Source organism: Arachis ipaensis, chromosome B08 (assembly GCF_000816755.2).
Source record: "Arachis ipaensis cultivar K30076 chromosome B08, Araip1.1, whole genome shotgun sequence".
In the NCBI taxonomy this organism is placed as follows: Eukaryota; Viridiplantae; Streptophyta; class Magnoliopsida; order Fabales; family Fabaceae; genus Arachis; species Arachis ipaensis.
Window position 1 is genome coordinate 34639546 of NC_029792.2, and position 769 is coordinate 34640314.

Genomic DNA, 769 nt, shown 5'->3' on the forward strand with positions numbered 1-769 from the left:
ATTAGTTTTTATGTTAAATTCACATTTCTGGACTTTACTATGAGTTTGTGTATTTTTCTATGATTTCAGGTATTTTCTGGCTGAAATTGAGGGAATTGAGCAAAAATCAGATTCAGAAGTTGAAGAAGGACTGCTGATGCTGTTGGATTCTGACCTCCCTGCACTCAAAGTGGATTTTTTGGAGCTACAGAATTCAAAATGGCGCGCTTCGAATTGCGTTGGAAAGTAGACATCCAGGGCTTTCCAGAAATATATAATAGTCCATACTTTGGCCGAGTTTAGACGACGTAAAAGGGTGTTGAACGCCAGTTCTACGCTGCTGTCTGGAGTTAAATGCCAGAAACACGTCACGAACCAGAGTTGAACGCCAGAAACACGTTACAACCTGGCGTTCAACTCCAGAAAGAGCCTCTGCACGTGTAACATTCAAGCTCAGCCCAAGCACACACCAAGTGGGCCCCGGAAGTGGATTTATGCATTAATTACTTACTTCTGTAAACCCTAGTAGCTAGTTTAGTATAAATAGGACTTTTTACTATTGTATTAGACATCTTCGGAAGATCCTGGATTGTATTTTTGATCCTGTGATCACGTTTTGGGGGCTGGCCATTCGGCCATGCCTGAACCTTTGACTTATGTATTTTTCAATGGTAGAGTTTCTACACTCCATAGATTAAGGTGTGGAGCTCTGCTGTTCCTCATGAATTAATGCAAAGTACTATTGTTTCTCTATTCAATTCAACTTATTCCGCTTCTAAGATATTCATTC